We start from the raw sequence: 22,286 nt of genomic DNA, 5'->3' as shown, positions 1-22,286 counted from the left end.
GGGGTTTCTCCATGTTGGCCAGGCTGGTCTCAAACTCCCGACCTCAGGTGATCTGCCTACCTCCCAAAGTGCTGGGATTACAGGTGTGAGCCACCGTGCCTGGCTGGACTTTTAGTGCCTATAGCTCCAGATATAGCCACAGCCCCCAACAGCTCTGTGTGCCGGTACTGTACCTTTGTGTGGGCCTGTTGGAGACGGTCTCTGGGATAGCCTTAGCCCTGTGACCTGGGCTGTTGGAGCTCTGTAGTCGGTGGCCCCCATCACAAGGGGGCACTGTGCATCTTCCTAAACCACCACCAGCTGGTGGCCAGTGTGTGGGCAAGGTAGGCTGGGAACTGGCACAAAGGTGTCCTCAGCCAGGCCCAGCGCTTCTGCCCCTAGTTCTCTGGGCAGTCCTGGCTCTCCTCAGAGTTTTTGCCATGGGGGAAGGGAAAGGATGTCATTAAAAATCCTACCTAGTAAGTCTCATGGGAGGGGTCCATAGAGATGTCTCTCCCAACTGTTTAATTTGACAAGTGGAGAAACTAAGATTCAGTTGGGAAATAACCTCTCTCAGACCCAAGCGCGGGGTCACTTGCCAACCCTGAGATAAAGCCACATGTGCAACAGCTTCCAGAACAGGCGGCAAGTGCCCATTGCAAGACGGGTCCTGACAGTGCAGGTTGGAGCTGCTCTGGCCTGGGTTTCTGGTTTTGACTCCATCACTTACCTGGTGTGTGACTCTGAGTCACTCATGCCTTTCTCTGGGCTTCTTTTTCCCATCAGTAAACTGAGAGGATTGATGCCTTTGCTCTTCAAGCCTCCCTTTTCAAGCATAGGCCTTCTAGTTCCTACAGGTTAGAGGTCAAGGTGACCTGGGAGCAATGGTGGTTCTGTGCACCTGGTGGGTGATTGTTATCATAGTTAAAGATAGCTGGGTATTAAGCATAGCCCAGAGGACTTAGCGTCACACATGACTTAGTGGCTGAGCCAGGATGAGAAGAAAGCCAGTCCTCCTGGTCCCTCACCAGCGCCCACTGCCTTACCCCAGCACCCGCTGCCCTAACCCAGCAGCTATCTCGACCCTCTCTCTGGGCCCATAGGTATCAGTGCTTCACTGATACAACCCTGTGTTCCTCCTTGAAGTTGTCTTGCCATTTCCCAAGTCAGCTGCCTCCCATGTCCATGCCAGGCAGGTCCTGTGCTGGAGACTGTCCTCTCCACTCCCTTATTGAGTCCTAGGAAGAGCCCCATTTTACAGATGGGGAAACCAAGGCTTGATGGAGTTAAGAAATAATAAAGACTATTATTTTTAAACCTTCTCTGTCTGAATGCCAGACTCTGTGTTAGACACTCACTAAAGTGGGCAGAGAGTGACTAGTCCAGCCTCCCAAATATTCCCCCAAATGGTGCCGAGACCTGCATGGGATCTGCCAGCCTGATTTAGACAGCAATTTGCATACAATTTACCCAGAAAGCTTCACTGTGAAAAAATATAATTACTTTTTTAATATTCTCTCTCTGATGTGAATGCTTACTGCCCGGTAATGAATTACTTGCTTAATGAAGATAAACCTGAATTGGAGATGCACTTCGGAGGGCTGCTGGGGTGTCCGGTTTGATGCCATCATTTGCAGCTGTTAATTTCTGAAATTGATGCCCTTGTTGGTAGAATCATAAATTGAGGGGGAAATCTATGAACTCCAACACTTCCAGTTTTTCACTCTGTGGCATTGGTGGAGCTCCTTAGCCTCTCTGTGCCTCAGTTTCCTCATCTATAACAAGGGTATTGGGATAAGTTAGAACTATATAAATGTGGGTCTATCCCACAGTCAAGTGATCTTTACTGGAGAATGACTGAGCATCTACAATGTGTCAGGTGAGAGACAGAGGGGAAGTGATTTATTCAAAGACACTCATGGACTCAGAAGCTTCTGAACTAGAATGAGTAGCCACAGCTTTGTGTCCAGGTGCTACACTTGGATCCCTTCTCCTAAATGGCCTTGAAGATGCCTCCTGATTGCTGGTGATGGGCAAGAGAGTCAGGCTGGAGTCAGACGCTGGTAGGAGGAAAAGAAAAGAAAACAAAACTGTGGAGGCGTGGCCACTAGAAACTCTACCCATTCCTTTACCTGATGCTAACCATGTCTGGGGACTGATCACAGCAGAGCACAGGGCTGGGGGCCAGCACAACAAGCCAAAGATTCAGCAAATATGTAGTTACCATCTTCTATGGCCATGTGTTTTAGGCTCCTAGCACACAGCCATGAATAAGACCAGCAAGGTCCCTGCCTACATGGACCTGAAATTCTAAAAGGTGTGGTGAATACGTAGCAATAATAGATGAGTTAACTAAGAATAAAGATAATGCCAGATAATGATAAGTGATATAAAATTTTTTAAATAGATAATATGAAACAGATCAATTGAGGGGGTAATTTTGACTTGGCCTAAAAGACTTCCCTAAAGAGGTGACACCTGGACTGAAATGTAAATGATATTAAGTCCCAGCATTTTGGGAGGCTGAGGCAGGAGGATTGCTTGAGCCCCGGAGTTTGAGGCTGCAGTGAGCTATGATTGTGCCACTGCATTCCAGCCTGGGTGACAGAGCAAGACCCCATATCTAACTAACTAACTTAATAACTAACAAACTGAATGAATGAATGAATGATATTAAGGAATTAGTCCTGTAAATATTAGAAATGTGATTCCAGGTGAGATCAGAAAAGTAGGTAGGAGCTAGATCATAAAGAGCCTTACAGGTTGTGGAAGGGACTTTGGTTTCATTTTTTGTGCAAAGGGAAGCCATTGAGGGCTTTCATAAGGGTAGTGATATAATTTAGTGGCATTTATGAAGATTATTCTATAAGAGAAAATAGAAAATCTGGAAAACGATATCTATTAAAGAAATTGAATTTATAATATAAAAATTTCCCACCCAGATGGTTTCACTGGGAAATTCTATCAAATATTTAAGGAATAAATGATACCAATCATACACAAACTCTCAGGAAATATGCAAGAGAGGACATACCCCAACTAATTTTACAAGCCCAGAGTAATCCTCCTGCTGGTTATTTAGTTCTCCATAGCTAACTATGCTGAAAAGTAGTGGCTTAAAACAATAATTTGTTGTAATTATATCTCATGATTCTGGGGTCAGGAATTTGGACAGACCACAGTGGAGATGGCTAATCTATGCCCCACAATGTCTGGGGCCTCAGCCGGGGTGACTCAAGGGTGTCTGTGATACATAACAATTGGAGGCTGACTAGGCATCTTTCTCTCCTCTGCAGGTGGCCTCTCTTTAAGCTTAGGTTCCCTCACAGCATGGCAGTTTCATGGTGGTTGGATTTCCCACATAGCAGCTTGGGTCTCCAAGTATGAGTATTGCAAGAGGCCTGGGAAGAAGCTTCAAATCTTCTTACAACTTCACTTTGAAAGTGCACTTCTTCTTCTTCTCCTTTTTTTTTTTTTTTTTGTTCTCTTGAGATGGAATCTCACTCTGTCACCCAAACTGGAGTGCAGAAGTATGATCTCAGCTCACGGCAACCTCCACCTCCTGGGTTCAAGTGATTCTCCTGCCTCAGCCTCCAGGTAGCTGGGACTACAGGTGTGTACCACCATGCCCGCTATGTTTTATATTTTTAGTTGAGATGGGGTTTCACCATGTTGGCCAGGCTGGTCAACTTGAGCAACTAGGCCATGATGGTGTGACTTACTGAGATGGAACAAGTGGTAGAGGAATGGTTTGGGGCGAGAGGAATCAAGTCTCTGTTTCATATGTACTAAGTTTGGGAGACCCATAAGGCCATATGGAGAGGTGTCAAGTAGGCAGTTGAATATATAGGTTTGGATCCTGGGAAAAGATCAGGACTGGAGATTCATATTTTAGAGTCAATGTGTAGATGATTTAGAGCCAAGGGGATGCCGGGTGCGATGACTCATGCCTGTAATCCCAGCGCTTTGGGAGGCTGAGGCTGATCATTTGTGCCCAGCCACGGCAACATACTGTGACCCCATCTCTACAAAACATATAAATTAATCAGCTGTGGTGGCACAGCCTGTAGTCCAAGCTGCTTGAGAAGCTGAGGTGGGTGAATGCTTAAGCTGGAAAGTTGAGGCTGCAGTGAGCCATGACTGTACTCCAGCCTGGGTGACAGAACAAGACCCTGTCTCACAGGAAAGAAAAGAAACGAAACGAAACGAAACGAAACGAAACGAAACGAAACGAAACGAAACGAAAAGAAAATAAAAGAAAAGAAAAGAAAAGAAAAGAAAAGAAAAGAAAAGAGGGAGGGAGGGAGGGAGGGAGAAAGGGAAGGAAGGAAGGGAGGAAGTTAAAGCCATGGGACAGAATGAGCTCAGCTGGTGAGGGAGACTAGATAGAAGAGGGAAGAGGGCCAAGGCTTGTTCCCTGGGCCACTCCCAGTTTTAGAGGAGGGGACAAGCAATAGAGTTTAACACAGGAGCCTGAGAAAGAGACGTAGGGAGACGGACACTTGGGAGAATGAGGTGTAGAGAAAGTCACTGGGCTTGGGGAGGGGAGAACGGGGAATGTGGGAGGGGCCCAGCCCCCATTTTCCAGTGTCTTCTGTGTGCCAGATGCTGTCTTGGGAGATTTGCATGCATTCCCTCAGGACAGTGTTGCCAGGTAAGTAGTAATGTTCCTATTTCATGGATGATAAAACTGAGACCCAGATTGGTGAAATGACTTGCCTAAACCATGCAAGTAGGGATGGAGAGCCTGGATTAGCAGCCAGATCTGTCTTTGCGATTCTTTCCACCACCCTCCGGCAATCAGGCCTCCAGCAGGGTTGCAGGATTGGGGGAAGCCACTTATGGTTTCTCATCTGTAAAATGTTCACCTTTCAGGGTTATGAGGATAAAATGGGATAATCCGTGTTAAGCACCTGGCAGCGCTTAACTGGGTGGGCCCTTGGTAAACAATAATGATTGTGGCTATATGTGCAGAGTGCAACAGAGTCCCGCAGACACTGACCGGTGCTGGGGGGAGCCAGGGGGTGACTGTGGGGTAGGCTTCCTGGAGGAGGCCCAAGGTGAGCTTGAGGACTCTGTGGTTTGAAACACTGATCTGTGATAAAGTTTCCAGTGGTTCATGGGGTGAAATGAGAAAAAGGACAACACAATGGGTTTTCCGTAAAGCTAAATGTGTTCAATGTAAAGGATTACTGTTTATCCTGAGATTACGTCCTTCCTACTTTGTTGGTATTAAAGCGTCCTTTTTATGAAATGATGGTGGTTAGAGGATGGTAGTTGTATTTTAAATATCTTTGCTAATGAAATGAAAACTTGGCAACCTTCGATCATTCCCCAAACTTTCTTTTGAAGTTTTTAACTGATCCATGAAATTCAAAAGTGTGACAGCCACTGACAGCTGGAGCAGGGAGGGCGTTCTAGGCAGAGAACTGCACGTGCAAGGGCAAAGGTGCTGGGAGAGGCACAGGGTGGTCTGGAACTGCAAATAAGTAGCAAGAGCAGTAAGAGCAGCTGGGAGGTCCAACAAGGAACCAGGAGGCCCCATTCTGGGGTCGGGTAGTCACCCCGTGAAGTCCCTACCCTATCTTCCTGCTGCCCAGCATGGCAGGAGAATTCCCTGTGGGCTAAGGCTGCTCCCCAGGGCATCCCATGACCATGTGCAATGTGTGCGTGTGTGTGCATGCGTGCATGTGTGTGTGCCTGCATCCTTGGTGAGGCAAGGAGGCCAGCCATGGACTGACAGGGTCTTGCCTAATAAGTCTTGAAGAGACATACAGGATGGAAATAGAGATCGGAAAGGCATTGGGGAGAAAGACAAGAAGAAACCCAGGGACGTATTAATAGGAAGGAGGAGTATCTGCCATTTGGGGCAACATATGTGCAGGTGTACGTGGTGTGTACTGTCCCTGAGAGCGCATGTGGACTGCTGTGTGTCTGTATACGATTTGCATTGTACGAAAAGCTGTGTTGTTGATTTCTGGGTCTATCCATTTGGGCAGGGGGAGAATCTCTTCTGGCTCTGTTAGGTTACTGGTTTGAGTGTATGTCCAGGATCTATGTTGGGGTGCTTTGCTGTTGGTGCAGTGTGGCACTTATTGTGCATCATACTGTACACTATACAGATACTGAGAGATAGTAAGAGGTTTGTTCATACTGGTGGTACAGTGCTGTCTGTGTGCTTGTTAAGGTGGTCTGTTTAAACCTGGTAATGTTCCTGGGCTGGGTGTGTCTGTATGTAGGCAGGAGTCCATCCGTGGGGGTGTGGTGTGGTATGATGTAAACTGCGTGCTGCTGTCTGTGGGCAGGCGAATCCTGTGGCGGGTATGTGCTGATGGTATTGGTGTGACGCTGTGTGTGGTCTGTATGTGGCAGGAATCCATGGTGGGGTGTTGCATGATGGTATTGGAGTGTGGGCTGTGTGGTGTGGGCTGTGTGTGTCTGTATGTGGGCAGGGAATCTGTGGTGGACGTGTGCTGATGGTATAGAGTGTCTGTTGGAGCCCAGGCTCCCCTCCCTTCCCCCACTCTTCTGATGACCCAGGCTGCCAGTTTTGTTTATTTCCATATGTTGTCTGTCTCTTCCAGGCCTATGTCTAACTCTGACCAAGGGCTCTTATACATGACCCTTGGAGGTGGAGATTGGGACAGGCAAAGTCCTTGCTCCCTTTCTCTCTAACCCTCCCAGGCTCTGGTCAGCCCTAGGCTACTAAGCCTCAGGATCCTACTTTCTGACCTGAGGAGGAAGAGGCCTTGTGGTTTAGGGATGGCCATTGCCAACCGATGCTCCCAGCTGACTTTGGTCCTGTAGAGGCTCTGCATGCCTCTCTGCATCCTTCCCATTCCCTGGCCCTGGCCAGCCTGTCTTTCAGCTTCCTCCTGGTCCCTGTCAGGAGGCTGGCATTAGCTTGTTTATCTCCAGCCTCCTCCATCATCCTTCCTGCCAGCCCCAGGCCCCTTCTCTTGTTCAGATTTACAGATTTAAGTCTCTGGACCAGGCTGGCTCACGGGGAGCAAGTGTCTTCCCCAGTCCTGCCCTTGCCACAGGGGCCGCTTGTCCTCTGCCCAGGAGCCTGCTGAGGGAGTTCAATGGAGAGAAAGAAATGCGGTGGGGGTGAGATGGTGTGTATAATGTGAATAAGGGTTCCCCTGTGAGTGGGTGTTTGTGAGTCTCTGCAAGTTGGGGCATAAGGGGGGTGTCAGTGCTACCACCAGGGCTCATGCATGCAGCATGTGCAGACAGACTGGGTGGGGGCGGGGGCCTCACATTTATCCATTGCTCACTGCTCGCCTGTGAGGATGCTAAGTACTTTACTCAGATTATCTCATTTAATAAGTGTGACAGTGTGCGAGAGGGTGACAGAGACGGGGCAGAGAAGGGCAGGTGGTCAGGAGGTGGCTGCTTGAAAGTCCCTGGCAGAGTATTTCCTTAATCCATCCCAACAGTGTGCCCCACTGGGTCTGACCCAGGCCTCAGGCTGGGGAGCAACCTGTTAGTCCCTCTCCATATGGAGACACAGAAGATGGGAGTAGGCTATGCCCCAAGTTCCCCCCACCCACCTCCCTGCCCGGCCCTCAGCCTGAGGCTGTCCCCTCCCAGAACAGAGGGCTGCCTGCTCCTTCCCTTTTCTCCTGGGTGTGCTCAGTACAGGGCCCAGCACTGCAGGTGCCTAATCGGTCCCTACCCTTTAGCAGAGGCCAGGCCGACCCGAGGAGTTGTCTGTACATTCAATCAGCCCAGTCCCTACTCTGTAAATCTCACATGGAGGAAATAAGAACCCCCACAGTTCAGAGAAGCCAGGCCCCGGATATGAAGGAAGCAAAGGGGTCCAAGCTAAGGCCAAGACAGCTCACGGGAGGGAGCAGGGCTGCAGCCCCACCAAGGTCTCAGAGTCCCACCTCCGACACCCACTGCTTTACCCATTCCAGTTCGTCACTGGCTTTTAGGTAAGCTAATATGTGCCTGAGGGTGCTTGGAAGTGAGGACTGGGGTCTCTTGTCACCCAGGTGGGATCGTCGCAGAGGTCTGATGGCAAGGATGCCATGGATTTCTAGAGGAAGAGGGACAAGGAAGGAAGGGAGGAGGGAGGGAGGGAGAACATGAACATGAATGGACTCCCTCCTATGCACAAACTACCCCAGGGGACCAAGCAGCTCCCCAGAGACACTCAGACAAGTATCAGAGGAGTAACCCTGAGCCGCAACAGAGGGAGGGCTTCCAGGAGGAAGTGGGCCTGGGACCGAAGCCTGGAGGGATTGCCATGGTGAGGAACACTGGGGGAGGAGCTCTGGGAGCCTGGGAGCGGCAAGCCCGGAGGAGAGCACAGCGCCCCCACCTTCTCCGGAGCTGCAATGATAACAGTAGCTATGAGCGCTGAATATTTTCAGGAAAACAAATATATTAGCCATTATTTCAGGAGTATTTTGGGAAAAATGCCATTATTATTCCCCCAAAGTCTGTGGCACCACCAGGTACTGAGGCTGAAAACCTCAGTCACTGTCCATGTCCCCCTCCACAACCCACTTCCACCCACTTCCAAGCAGTCATCAGATCCTGAGAATCCTCTTTCTCAGGGATTGGGTCAGACAGACCTGGGTTCCATCCCAACTCCATCACTTGTCTGCTGTGTGATCTTGGGCAAGTCACTTAACCTCTCTGTGCCCCAATTTTCTCTACTGTACAGGAAGGATAACGGTATTTACAGGATTGTTGTGAAAATTCAACAAGTTAATGCATGTAAAGAGCTTAGCACAATGTCTAGCAGAATAGATACTTAGGAAGTATGAGCTATTTTTATTTCCACTAAACTATATGTTTCCCCAGACCAAAACTGTGCTTATAACACTGTCCTGCTCAAGAACCTGCCAGTCCTGCCTTGCACCTTGCAGCCCAGCAAGGTGGAACAGCCAGGTCTTACTAAATGCATCATGCTACCTTTATTAATTAGTCTTCCATAATAAAATAACACAGATTGAGTAGCTGACACAACAGAAATTTATTTTCTCACAATTCTGGAGAGGCTGGAAGGCCAAGATCAAGGTGTTGGCAGGTTTGGTTTCTCCTGAGGCCTCTCTCCTCGGCTTGCAGAGGACTGCTTTCTCACTGTGTCCTCACATGATCTTCTTCTGTGCACACCGAGCCAGCCCTGGTATCTTTTTATGAGTCCACATTTCCTCCTTTTATAAAGACACTAGTCAAGGCCAGAGACGGTGGCTAACGCCTGTACTCCCAGCACTTTGGGAGACCAAGGTAGGTGGATCACCTGAGGCCAGGAATTCGAGGACCAGCCTGGCCAACATGGTGAAACCTTGTCTCTGCTAAAAATACAAAACTTAGCTGGGTATAGTGGTGGATGCCTGTAGTCTCAGCTACTTGGGAGGTTGAAGTACAAGAATCGCTTGAACCTGGGAGGTGGAGGTTGCAGTGAGCTGATATCGTGCCACTGCACTCCAGCCTGGGTAACAGAGCAAGACTCTGCCTCCTAAATAAATGAATAAATACACCAGTCAAACTGGATTGGGGCCCACCTTAGGGCTTAATTTAAATCAATCACCTCTTTAAATGTCCTATCTCCAAATATAGTCACATTCTGAGGAACTAGGGGTTAGGGCTTCAACAAATGATTTCTGGGGCTGGGCATGGTGGCTCACACCAGTAATCCCAGCACTTTGGGAGATCGAGGCAGGCAGATCACTTGAGGTCAGGAGTTCGAGACCAGCCTGGCCAACATGGTGAAACCCCACCTCTACAAAAAAATACAAACATTAGCTGGGCGTGGTGGTGCACACCTGTAGTCCCAGCTACTGAGGAGGCTGAGGCAGAAGAATTGCTTGAACCTGGGAGATGGAAGTTGCAGTGAGCCAAGATTATGCCACTGCACTCCAGCCTGGGCGACAGAGCAAGACTCTGTCTCAAAAAAAAAAAAAAAAAAAAAAGATTTTTTTGGGAGTTACAATTCAGCCCATAATGCCACCTTCCTTCTCTGCATCTTTCTGCATGTTGCTGTTCTCTCTGCCTGAAACACTGTCCACATTTTCTCTTCTCCCATGAAGGTCTCCTACTCATCTCCTAAAACCTAGACAGCATCACTGCTTCCAGGAAGGCTTCCTGGCTAGACTGCTGCCTCCTCTGGGCTCCCACAGCCCACTGTGTTGACCTATATCATGGCATGTATCACACTCTAAGAACTGTCATTTGCTGGGGTGGATGCCTGTTGTTTTGATCTGTACAGCATTCCATCCCCCTCTGATAAGAGCATCTTCTTCTCTTTGAAGAAGTGACACCCCCTCACTCCCTCCACTCCTGTGGCTGTGGCTCAGATGACTCAGTAAATTACAGTTGCTGCTTCTTCCCACAGGAATGAGCGTGTGATGAAGCAGAGCCAATCAGAGTCCTTCCTTGAGATTTTTATCTACAAACACTGGGCAGGAAAATGCTAATCTTTCCTCTGGGGTCCAGAATGACGTAAGCTTAGAGCTTTGTGTGGTCATGGCCCAGTTTCATACTGCCATGAAGGACGTCTATCTGCAGGGGAAAGAATCAGGCCTGCGCCCAAGGGAGGCACCTATGAAGAGCTGGTCACTCTATGTAAATTTTAAGCTTTTCAAATTTAATTTTTTTGTCGTTTTGGGCAATACATTTAAAAGGTTCAAAAATCAAAATAATACACAAAGATATACAATAAAAAGTTTCAGTTTTATCCTTGTTCCTGTTAACTCACCTCCTATCACATGAGTAATCACTTTTTTAAATTTATTGTGGGTCCTTCCTATGGTTCTTTATGAAAATATAAGTGGCCGGGCATGGTGGCTCACACCTGTAATCCTAGCACTTTGGGAGGCTGAGGTGGGTGGATCACGAGGTTAGGAGATCGAGACCATCCTGGCCAACACAGTGAAACCCCGTCTCTGCTAAAATACAAAACAAAAACAAAAAATTAGCCTGGTGTGGTGGTGCATGCCTGTAGTCCCAGCTACTCTGAAGGCTGAGGCACGGGAATCACTTGAACCTGGAAGGTGGAGGTTGCAGTGAGCCGAGATCATGCCACTACACTCTAGCCTGGTAACAGAGCTAGACTCCATCTCAAAAAGAAAAAAAAAAAGCAAAGAAAATGTAAGCAAATAATAATATATTTTATTTTTCTCTCTTCTTAGAAAAAAGAATACTATACATTCTGTTCTACACCTTCCTTGTTTTTATTCATTTAGCAGTATATCCTGGGGTACTTTCCATAAAGTACTCTGTGACCTTTCTCTCTCTCTTTTTCACAGCTGCATAATATTTCATCGTATGGATAAACTACACAGTTCGCAGTGATGAAGACCAAGATTGTTCCCAATCTGTTTGCTATTACAAACAGTGTTGCAACAAACAGGCTTTGTGTGTATCATTTAATATGAGTACAGGAGTTTCCGTAGACTTGACAGTAAAAAGATAGCCCAACTGAAAAATAGACAAAGGATTTGAACAGACATTGCTCCAAAAAAGATATGATAAGCACACACAAAAAAGATGCTCACCATTGTTACCCATTAGGGAAATGCAAATCAAAACCACAGTGAGATACTGTACATTCACTAGGATGGCTATAATCAAAAAGACACATAATAACAAGTGTCTTAGTTCATTTTAGCTGCTATAACAAAATATCACAGACCGGTTGGCTCAAACAACAGAAATGTTATTTCTCATGGTTCTGGAGGCTGGGAAGTCCAAGATCAAGGTGCTGGCTGATTTGGTTTCTGGTGAGGCCTCTCTTCCTGGCCTGCAGAGGACCACTATCACACTGAGTACCTGGGACCCTTTATTCCTCTGCATGTGTAGAGAGAGAGGGAGACAGAGAGAGACAGAGAGAGAGCACATAAGTGTATGCTGGTGTCTCTTTCTCTTTTATTTTTATCAACTTAATTTTAGATTTCAAATTATGAAATATTTCAAGAATACAGTAAAGTACAGAAAATATAATTGACCTCTATATAGCCCATTCGCTTGATTTAACAAATGTGTGATATTTTGCCACATTTACTTCAGAACTCTCTCTTTTGTAGAAAATAAAACATTAAAAGCACAGCTAAAGCCCAATCTCATCTCTTCCTGCTCCTTCTCCTCAGGTTAACCACTAACCTGAAATTACGTTTTTATACTTTCATTACATATTTGAATGAGATCACAAATAATAATATATTGGCAGCTTTTTTCCAATATTTGTATTGTGCTAAAATACATACAACATAAAATTTACCATCTTAACCATTTTAAAGCATGTAGTTCAGTGGCATTAAACACATTCATAATGTTGTATAACCATTACCCCCATTCATCTCCATAACTCTTTTCATCTTAAAAAATTGAAACGCCATTAAACAATAACTCCCCACTTCCACTTCCCCCTAGCCCCTGGAAACCACCATTATACTTTCTGTCATTATGATTTTGACCAGTCTAAGTACCTTATGTGAGTGGAATCATACAGAATTTGTCTTTTTGTGGCTGGCTTATTTCACTAGTATAATGTCCTCAGGGTTCATCCATGTTATAACATATTGCAGAATCACCTTCCTTTTTTAGGGCTGAGGAATATTCCATTGTATGGACATATCACCTTTTGCTTATCCATTCATCCACTGATGGACACCTGGGGTGCTTCCACACTGTAGCTATTGTGAGTAATACTGCTATGAACATGGGTTGATATAAATATCTTCCTCTTCTTATAAGGGCACTTATAAGAGCCATATTAGGGCCTCACCTTTATGATAAAGGTATAACCTTTATCACCTGTTACAGGTCCTATCCCTAATACAATGACATAGAGCTTCAACATATACATTTTGAAGGGATACAAACATTTAGTCCATGACAATTAATGAGAATATGGAGAAACTGGAACTCCAATGCATTGCTGGTGGGAATGTAAAATGGTACAGCCACTATGGAAAACAGTTTGGAAACATTTCTTCAAAATGTTAACATGGAGTTATCATGTGACCCAGAAATTATCCTAGGTATACAACTAAGATAAATAATAACATGTTCATAAAATTGCACAAAAGCTTGTACATGATTGTTCATAGCAGCATTATTCATAATAGCAAAAATATAAAAATAATCAAAACGTCATCAACCAGTGAATGGATAAACATCATATATTCATACAATGAAATATTATTTGGCAATAAAAAGAAATGAGGTACTGATACATGCTACAACACAGACGAACCTTAAAAACATTACGCTAAGTGAAAGCCAGTCATGAAGGATCGTGTATGATTCCATTTATATAACATGTCCAGAATAGGCAAATCTATATATAGAGAAAGTAGATTAGTGGTTGCCTAAGGCTGGAGAAAGTGGTCGAAAATGGAAGTGACTCCTAATGGGTATGGAATTTCAGGGGAGAGATGAAAATGTTTTAAAATAAATTGTGGTAAAGGTTGCACAACTCTGAAAACAAACTAAAATTTGTTGACTTACACACTTTAAATGGGTGAGTTGTGTGGTATGGGAATTAGATCTTAGAAGAGCTGTTAAAGAAAAAGTTTCTTGCAGAATAAATTCCCAGAACTGGGACTGTTGGGTCAAAGGGAAAATGCATTTAAAATTTTTTACATTTTTACCCTCATCAGCAATGTATGAAATAGCAAGGCAGGTACATTTTATGCAGGAGGAGACCGAGGCATGGACAATCCAAAATCGCATACTAACACTCGAGCTGCAACTGAAATCTGGTCTGTTGGACTCCAAAACATGTGCTCTGCTGCAGACAACTCACTTGGTATTTTTCCAATAGTCATTTGATCTTCTTTAAAAAAAGAAAAGAGAAAGAAAAGGGCCGGGCGCGGTGGCCTCAAGCCTGTAATCCCAGCCCACTTTGCGGGAGGGCCCGAGATGGGTGGATCACGAGGTCAGGAGATCAAGACCATCCTGGCTAACACGGGGTGGAAACCCCGTCTCTACTAAACAAAATACAAAAAAAACTAGCCCGGGCGCAGGTGGCGGGCGCCTGCATAGTCCCAGCTACTTCGGGGGAGGGCCTTGAGGGCCAGGAGAATGGCGTAAAACCCGGGAGGCGGAGCTTGCCAGGTGAGCTGGACCCGGCCACTGCACTTCCAGCCTGGGCGACAGAGCGAGAACTTCTGTCTCAAAAAAAAAAAAAAAAAAAAAAGAAGAAAGAAAAAGAAAAGAAAAGGAAAAGAAAAAAAACCACATAGCTTTTGATTGCATGTGATTTTCTTTATTGCTTTTTTTGTTTTCTATATCATTTATTTCTGCTCTGGTCTTTATTATTTCTGTTTTCTGCTGATTTTGGTTAAATTCACTCTTCCTTTTCTATCTCTTAAGATAGAAGCTGATAACACTATTTGAGACCTTTCTTCTTTTCTAATATAGGTGTTTAGTCCTATAAATTTCCCACTAAGTACTGCTTTAGTGGTATCCTACAAATTCTGATATGTTGCATTTTTATTTTCACTTGGATCAAAATACTTTCTAATGCCTCTTTTGATTTATTTTATTTTTTTTAACTTGTAGGTTATTTAAAAGTATCTTATTTTGTTCTCAACTATTTGGGGATTTTTCAGATACCTTTTTGTTATTGATTTGTAATTTAATTCCACTGTGGTCAGAGAACACACTTTGACTCATTTTAGATGTATTGAAATTTGTTTTATGGTCAGAATATGGTCTATCTTGATAAATGTTTTTATGTACACTGAAAACTTTGTATTCTTCAGTTGTTGGGCAAAGTGTTTTATAAATGTCAGTTAAGTTGGTTGATAGTGTTGTTCAAGTTTACTATACATTCTTGTTGATTTTCTGCCTGCTTGTTCTATCAATTATATCTCCAACTGTAATTGTAGATTTGTCCATCCATTTTTCCTTGTAATTATATCAAGTTTTACTTAATGTATTTTGAAACTCTGATATTAGGTATATAAAATATTTGTTATATTTAGGAAAAAATGTTTGTTATATATATTAGGTGTATAAATGTCTGTTATATTTTCTTGATGAATTAAACACTTTATCATTATGAAATGACTCTTTCATAATGACTGGTAATATTCTTTACTTGAAATCTACTTTGTATTACATTATATTAATATAGCCATTTCAGTTTTCTGTTGATTATTGTTAGCACAGTACATCTTTACTAATAATTTTTACTTTTAACTTATTTATTTTGTATTTAAAGTGGATTTCTTTCTTTCTTCTTCTTCTTTTTTTTTTTTTTTGAGAGGGAGTCTCACTGTGTTGCCCAGGCTGGAGTGCAGTGGCACAATCTCGGCTCACTGCAACCTCTGCCTCATGGATTCAAGGCGCTTCTCCTGCCTCAGCCTCCCAGGTAGCCACCACACCTGGCTAATTTTTGTATTTTTAGTAGAGACAGGGTTTTGCCTTGTTGGCCAGGCTGGTCTTGAACTCCTGGCCTCAAGTGATCTGCCCAGCTTGGCCTCCCAAATTGCTGGAATCATAGGCATGAGCCGCTGTGCCCAGCCTAAAGTGGATTTCTTACACGCAACATAGAGTTGAATCTTGCTCGTATAAACAATCTGACAATTTGGCTTTTTAATTGTGGCATTTAGATCATTTATATGGAATGTGATTATTGATTTGATTAGGTTTAAATCTACCTTCTTGCTATTTGCTTGCTATTTGTCCCATATATTGTTTGTTCCCTTTTCCCTCTTTTTCTGCCTTTTATGGATTGGATATTTTGTGATTTCATTTTATCTCCTTTATTAGCTTAATTAGATACAACTATTTTTTAGTGGTTACTTTTGGGTTTATAGTGTACATCCTCAATCCCAAACCACTTTGAGTAATATTATACCACTTCACACAGAGTACGAACCTTACAACAGCATGCTTCTCTTTCCTCCTTCACAACCTTTAGGCTATTATTGTCGTGTGCTTAATTTCTATATATGTTATAAACACAGAATACTTATTGTTTTGCTTTAACCAATAAATTATCTTTTAAAGATACTTTTGAAATAAAAAAGTATTCAATGTTTTCTCACATAACTACTTTTCCAGAGTCCCTTTGTTTCTTGGTGTAGATTAAAATTTCCATCTGGTGTCATTTTTCCTTCTGACTTGAGGACTTTCTTCAACATTTCTTGTAGATCAGGTCTGCCAGTGATGAATGTTTTCAACTTTTTATTTTGGAAAAAGTAATCATTTCTCCTCTGTTTTGAAATATATTTTCACAGGATACAGAATTCTGGGTTGACAGGTTTTTTCGTTATTTTTTTACCTTCTGTACTTTAATGATGTTATTCTACTGTCTTCTTGCTTGAAATATTTCCAATTAGAAGTCTGCTGTCATTCATTGTTCTTTTGTATAGAATGTGTCTCTTTCTCTGCTACTTTTCAGATTTTCTCTTTATTACTGGTTTTAAGCAATTTAATCATTACATTCCTTGGTGCTTGATGTTTGTTGGTATTTTTGAATCCATGGTTTATGGTTTGTATCAAATTGGGAAATTATTGGTTATTTATTTAAATATTTTTATGCTCCTCTCCTCTTTGAGAGACTCTAAGTACACATATGTTAGACTGCATAAAATTATACCACAGCTCATTGATGAGCTGTTCATTTTATATATATATATAGTATATATATCATTATATATATTTCTGTATTTTATTTTAAATAGTTTCTATTGCTATGTCTTCAAATTTACTAGTCCTTTCTTCTGTGTTAATTCAAATCTGCTGTTAATGCCATCCAGTGTCATTTTTCATTGCAGACATTGTATTTTTTTTACATCTACAAGTTTGATTTTGGTCTTTTCTCCCCTTTCTCTCTACTTAACAAGATCAGTCATTACTCTAGTTTTCTAAGCTTATGGAATATAGTTATTATAATTGTTTTAATGTCTTATATACTAATTCTATCTTCTGTGCTATTTGGGGGTATGTTTCTTTCTTTTTTTTTTTCTTTTTTTTTAGATGAAGTCTTGCCCTCTAGCCCAGGCTGGAGTGCAGTGGCGTGATTAACCTTCACTGGGTTCAAGAGGAGGTTAAGTAATTCTGGGTTCAAGCAATTCTCCTGCATCAGCCTCCAGAATAGCTGGGATTACAGGCGTGTGCCACTGCACCTGGCTAATTTTTTGTATTTTTAGTAGAGACAGGGTTTCACCATGTTGTCCAGGCTGGTCTTGAACTCTCGACCTCAGGTAATCCGCTTGCCTCGGCCTCCCAAAGCATTAGGATTACAGGTGTGAGCCACCACACCTGGCTGGGTATGTTTCTATTGCTTAATTTTTTTATCCTCATTATCGGTTGTATTTTCCTGTTTCTTTGCATGCCTAGTAGTTTTTTGTTGGATGTTTTATGAACTTTACCTTGTGTGCTGACCATTTTAATATTCCTATAAATATTATTAAACTTTGTTCTGGGATGCAGTTAAGTTACTTGAAAAGTTTTATTTTTTGAGGCTCACTTTGCAGCGTTCTTAGGCAGGACCACTACGTTTCCTCCCACTGTTAAAGCAATGCCCTTTTAAGGAATCTACTTGATGCTTTGTGATTTATGAAGTTTTCCACTCTGGTTGATAGGGACGCAAACCACTCCAGGTCTTTGGAAACTGTTTCCTCTGCTCCTTTGGGATACTCTTTTCTTAAACCTAGGTATTTTCCTCACATACAAATACCGTTCAATATTCACCTGAAGGCTTGAAGAGGACTCTCTGCAGATCTTTGGAGCTCTCTCTCTGAGAAGCTCTCCTCTCCAGTTCTCTGCCCTGTGAACTCTAGTCACGTTGGCCTCTCAGCATCTCTGTTCTGTCTCCTCCACTCAGGGAGCTATAATAGCTTGGATGCTACTCCTTGTGCTGCAGCCTGGAAACTCTCCCCAGGTAGAAGCTGGCAAGTGTAGGGCTTACTTCATTAGTTTCTTGTCTCGGAGGAATTGCTGTTTTGTACTGCCTTATGTTCAGTGTCTGAAAACTGTTGTTTCATATATTTTATCTAGGTTTTCAGTTGCTTTAGGAGAGAGGGTGAATCGACTCCCTGTTATTTCTTCTGTCCAGAAGCCCTGTAACTACATTTTCACACTTAATTATCACAAGTATCTTGTACATTAGGTATGATTATCCCCATTTTATAGATGAGGAAAGTTGAGTCTTAGGGATTAAGTTGTAGTATATAGAGTTGAGAGGTAGAAGAATGCAACAGATAAAAAGATGGACTGTGTGGCCAATCAATCTGGGTTTAACTCTCAGATTTCCCACTTCTTAGTTATGTGACCTTGTGCAAATTAACCTCTCTGTGCCTCAGTTTCCCCACCTGTAAGAATTGAGATGCTAATGATAGAAATGACCTATAGGAGTGCTGGGGGAATTAAATGAGTAAAAATATAACTGGCTCATAATTACTATGTATTAGCTATTATTATCAGAGTGAGTAGTTAACAATCTTCAGCTGGGTGACAGAAACACCCATTTCGAACTCCAGCTCCATCACTATCTTACTCCGAAAACTTGGCCATGTGTATCAGTCAGGTTTCAATTAGAGAAACAGAACCACTAGGGGATTCTAACCTGAAACATACAGGAAAGGGAATTCTGGGAAACGTAGTTCAGCTGAGCCTAGTTGACACATTACAAAGACATCACACCATGCTACCTAGCTGCTCTGAGAGCCTATTTCCTCTTTGGTGAGATGGGACAGTAACACCCCTCTTTGGATTAAATGGGATAGAACACATGAAGCTTTTGGGTCTGGCACAGGGAAGTGTTCAGTAAATGGTTCTTAGCATAGCTGCTCAGGATCCCACAGATAATAACTGCCAGAGGAGAGATCTGAACTCACAGTTGTTGTCCCTAATGCCTAATGCTCCTCCCACTGCACCCTGCCACCTCCTGTGCTGGGTCTGAGAGTGTGGAAATGAGTAAGACAAGTCCCTGCTCACAGGATCCCATATTTCAGTAGGGGGTAAGCCAGGGACACAAACAGATACAGTATAGGTCAGGAAAAGGAAGGCAGACACCATGAATGGGGGATTTCTACAAGACTAGCTCTGAGCTGGATTCCCTATACAAGAGAAGGGAAGGATGCAAGGGTTGGGGGGTGAATGGTTTGCTGCATAAGTCCTCTGTGCCAGGCTCTGCAGTAGGTTTATGTGATGATCACATTTAGTCTTCACAATTAAAGAATGAGCTAGATATTATTATCCCCACAATACAGATAAGAGAACTGAGACCCTGAGAGATTAAGTCATTTGCCCTAGGTCACAGAGTGACCAAATGACAGAATCTCTGCATCCCAGGAGATGGTTAGAATGCAGTGGAAGCTGCAGCTCAGAGTCTGTCCCCGGGTCACTGCCAAAGAAGGGTACTCCCGCTGAGCTCAGAAGTCAGGGCTGGCTCTTTAGCCCCCTCCCGGGTCTGCCCCTTGCACCTGTGTGTGCCCATGGGCGGTGGGCGTGGTGGTGGCTGCAGTGCCTTGATGGTGGCAGCAGCAGCGGGCGGCAGCAGGGAGACAGTCACACCTCGCTGTTTTGTAAACTGTTTCTCACAGCTTGTTTGTTCCGGGTTAGGGCTGGAGCGGCACCGTATGGAAGTGTGACTCATTGTTTAATGTGGCAGCTCATTAGCAGAGCTTGTTGCTGCCTCTGATTTCTCTGCTCTTGCTAATTGGAGAGCCCAGTGGGGCTCTGGCTTCCCATGAAGAACCAACCCAGCTTCCCCAGGGCTCTAGCTGGCCCTTGCCCCTCTAGGCTCCCTGAGGAGGCCACCCCATGCCTGTGGGCCCTGGGATCAGCCAGACTGGGTTCAAATCCCAGTTCATCCTGGCTGTGTAAGCTGGGATAAAGCATTCCTCCTCTCTGAGCCTCAGTTTCCTTCTCCACCTAATAATTGGGAAATAGTACCCACTTCCTCGGGGTAGGCGAGAGACACAGTAATCATATGTGTAAAGTCCCCTGGTATGTAATAGATGCTCAATAAGCAGTTTTGTAGTGTTATTATTATTAGGCTGAAACCTCAGAGAGACCCTCTGTTTTGGCCTACCTGGGGCAGCCACCCAGCCCAGGGGTGCCCCAGAGGCCCAAGGTGTGAGGACGTTTTCCACTACAGATAATCTAACACATTTCTTTCTTCTGTGCTTCACCCCTCCCAAGGCAAATCCGCCAAGGGGCCCCAAATGCCATTCCCTCTCTGTGCCCCCAAAAAAGGAAGCACAGCCTGGCTTTGGAGGGCCCTGGGCCTTCCTTAGAGTGGAAGTCTGCTCCCTGGAGCTCTGCCTTGAATCTCAGCTCTCCTCTTTGAAGCCACACAGAACACATCTGTCCCCAGTGTCCCGTGACTGTCCCTTGCTATTTGAAGACAGTGATCACATCCCCTCTCCATGTCTTCTCTCCAGGTGGAACATGTCCAGTTTCTTCAACTGTCCCTTACATGACATAGCTCATATGCCTGCTGGACCATACCAAGGGTGGTGCCCTTAGAGCTGTGCAATACCGTGACCTCATTCTGAGTCCCTTCCCCACCCTCCTCATGCTCTGAATCTACTCCTCTTTGCCTAGGTGCCTCCTGAGATGTGCAGTCTAGAATTCAGCTCAGTCCTCTGAACAGGCGAGGACAGCCTCATCTCCTACTACAAGACCTGTGCTGCCCAATGATAATATAAGGTGAGCCACGTGTATAATTTTAAATTTTCTAGTGGCTGCCTTAATAAAAGGAGCTGGGCTTGGTGGCATGTGCCTGTAATCCCAGTGCTTTGGGAGGCTGGGGTGGGAGGACTGCTGGCGCCCAGTAGTTCAAGGCTGCAGTGAGCTTTGATTGTTTCACTGAACTCCAGCCTGGGCAATGGGGTGAGATCCCATCTCAATAAACAAATAATCAGTAAGCATCCATCTTTTTTAAAAGTAAAAGAAGTTGGTAACATTAACTTAAAAATATTTTCATTTAACCAAATACAGTCAAAATATTATTTCAGCATGTAATCAGAGTCAAAAATCATTCGTGAGATACTTGAAACCTTTTTTCCTACAAAATGTTCAAATCTGATGTGTTTTTATACTTAACAGAACATCTCACTTGAACCAGCCACGTTTCAAGTGCTCGGGGACTCCACGGAACTAGTGGCTCCAGTGCTGGGCAGTACAGTCCAGACTCTATGTTTGTTAACACGATCTGAACTGCTGTGGTGTTGCAACCACGTCCCTCTGGTTCAGGAGGAATGGGTCATCAAGTGCCTAAGGGTTGGGGCCTGGGTAGCAGGCAGTCGGGATCCCAGTCTGGGTTTCATCACTAGTTCACTATGTATGTGATGTCACTCTTCCTTTCCAGGCCTCCGCATCCTCATCTGACAAACACGAGGTGAGAAGAAGAAAGCAGCGCCTGCTCGGTACCAGGAACTTCCCGGGTCGTTCCGCATGTGCTGTTACATGCTTCTTGCAAAGCCCAGTGTTGTAGGTTTTCTTATCTCCGTTTCATTCCCACTTGACCCTGAGACTTCCTCCAGGGCCTTGTGGACTCACAGCTGGTGTGTTGGTTGCTTCTGCTCTCCTGGCCACCATTGGATACCAGTGAGGCTCAATTTCAGGCACGCAGCCCTCAAACCTCTTCCCTTCCTTGTCGTGACTCCTTCACTAAGTCATAGAATAAGAACAGTGATGGCAGTGTTTTGATACGTGTCTGCAGGTGGCGGGCTCCTGCTAGATGGAAACGCCTCTGCCTGCCCAGGTGTCTGGTCTGTCACTTGCAGAGCGGTCCCTTCATGGTGGTAGTCGTGAGGCCAGGTCCCAGCCCCTCCCTGTGTCTGGTACTGTTCTGCTAGAAAGTATTAAAGTGAAACCCAGACATCACACTGCCCACAGCTTCCTCCCTCATTGGCTTCCTTCCCAGCTCCTCACATCCAGCTTACTTCTCCTTCCTGACCACAGGCACTCCTTCCCGTCCGAGAGCCACCTGTGTGACTTTGAGAAAATCACTTCACTTGATAGACTCTCCGTGTCCATGTGTGAGATAGAGGAGAATTCCATCTTCCTCCTGAGGCTGGTGAGAGTGACAACTGAGACTGTGTGATATGTGATAGGTGACCGTGCCTGGCTCAGTACTTGGAGTAAATGTTAACTGTGACTGAATCTTTACCAGACATTTTAAGAACAACTTAACCTGACTCTCCTAACCTGAACCCTCGCTGGGGCTCCTCTGTGAGCTCTGCATGGCTTTCCTCTCATCCCCCAGCCATCTGGGTCTTTCTGGACTAGTGAGGAAAGCTCCCCATGACTTCCGAACAGGGAGCTAATCGGCAGATGCCCGTTTCCTTCTAGGAAAAGCCACTGAATCATGGTGCTGA

The 22,286-nt window shown here is 44.6% G+C and overlaps 1 long non-coding RNA gene across 1 annotated transcript in view; it reads left to right on the top strand.

Annotated features, from left to right (window-relative positions):
• LOC108530386 (uncharacterized) overlaps positions 1-21,672 on the top strand; it is a 100,393-nt gene extending 78,721 nt beyond the window's left edge. The window contains exons 2-3 of the long non-coding RNA XR_001885820.1: positions 20,509-20,613; positions 21,275-21,672. This is a non-coding gene — a long non-coding RNA (uncharacterized LOC108530386). The remainder of the gene's footprint in view (positions 1-20,508; positions 20,614-21,274) is intronic.
• Positions 21,673-22,286: the final 614 nt, after the last annotated feature.

This window comes from Rhinopithecus bieti, unplaced genomic scaffold (genome assembly GCF_001698545.2).
Source record: "Rhinopithecus bieti isolate Rb0 unplaced genomic scaffold, ASM169854v2 scaffold_6907, whole genome shotgun sequence".
In the NCBI taxonomy this organism is placed as follows: domain Eukaryota; kingdom Metazoa; phylum Chordata; class Mammalia; order Primates; family Cercopithecidae; genus Rhinopithecus; species Rhinopithecus bieti.
Note: the sequence above shows the minus strand (reverse complement) of the source record. Positions and strands in the feature narration are given on the sequence as shown.